Genomic DNA, 1,134 nt, shown 5'->3' with positions numbered 1-1,134 from the left:
TTTGATCTGCATCTAGAAAATGTTTATTATTATACAGCTACTGGGCAATGGCTCATACATAAGGTGAGGACAAACTCCACTTTCCTGGGGACAGTCCCAGTTATACCTAATGTAAATCAGTTGACTCATTAAAATATTTAACCTCCCCTTTGTGCCTCCAAAGTATTTATCTTTGGATGATAAATTATATGGTCACAACTTGTCCATCCCTATCACAAAGTACAGTATACTTTTCTTTCAGAATATGTGTACATTAGACTACTTTATAGTAAAAACATCCAATGTATTTCTGTCTATTTCTCTGCCAGCAAACACATAACAACTAGGTAAGGAAAGTTCAGAGGTTTAGGACAAGACATTGTGAGCACATTCAAAATGCTTACGAACACAAAACTGAGTATTTAGCTTCTTTAATTTGTAGACACAATTGTATCTTCCTTATATGATTTGCCAGGATTAAATCCAGATGATCATATAAAGCATTCAACAAAGTACTTGGCAAAGCCTAATTGGTTAGTGAATGTTACCTGATACAATTTTTATTGTTATTTTGTGTCATTATTATTAATGCTAATTTCTTGTTCTACTACTCTTCTGGACAGGTTCAACCATCCTGGGGTGAAGTTTGGCCAGCAAGAGCACAGTGGCTCTCAGGTATCTCCGGTGGCTCTTATCCCAGGCAGGACAAGCAGGGCACCAAGAGATTTTCTACCTCCTCCTTGGCAGTAGTTACTAACATGTGTCAGAGCAGGGCATGTATAAAGCTGTGCTTACTTGACCAGACTCAGCAAGGGAAACAATGTGTCTATAGTATCCCATGATTTCTCAAGCGGAAATGCCTGCATTTATATATTTACACAATATTCCCCAAAGGATTACCTGTTTATACATCCAAAGTAGGTTTGCTCAAACACATTTCAAATTACAGTGACATAATAATATGAGGTGAGACTAAGGATCTTCTATCGCCTTATTTAGAGAATATCCCTGCCTCAGAAATTGTGATAATTAAAGACGATGTTTGGAACACACTGTTTCGTAGTGTTTTAAAAAATAGTAACTATTATTTTCTGGTTGATTTGGAGATCAGGATAGATTAACTTTACTGGGAAAATGTGAACAAAGGCATATGAG

This window comes from Propithecus coquereli, unplaced genomic scaffold (genome assembly GCF_000956105.1).
Source record: "Propithecus coquereli isolate 6110/MARCELLA unplaced genomic scaffold, Pcoq_1.0 Scaffold17, whole genome shotgun sequence".
In the NCBI taxonomy this organism is placed as follows: domain Eukaryota; kingdom Metazoa; phylum Chordata; class Mammalia; order Primates; family Indriidae; genus Propithecus; species Propithecus coquereli.
Note: the sequence above shows the minus strand (reverse complement) of the source record.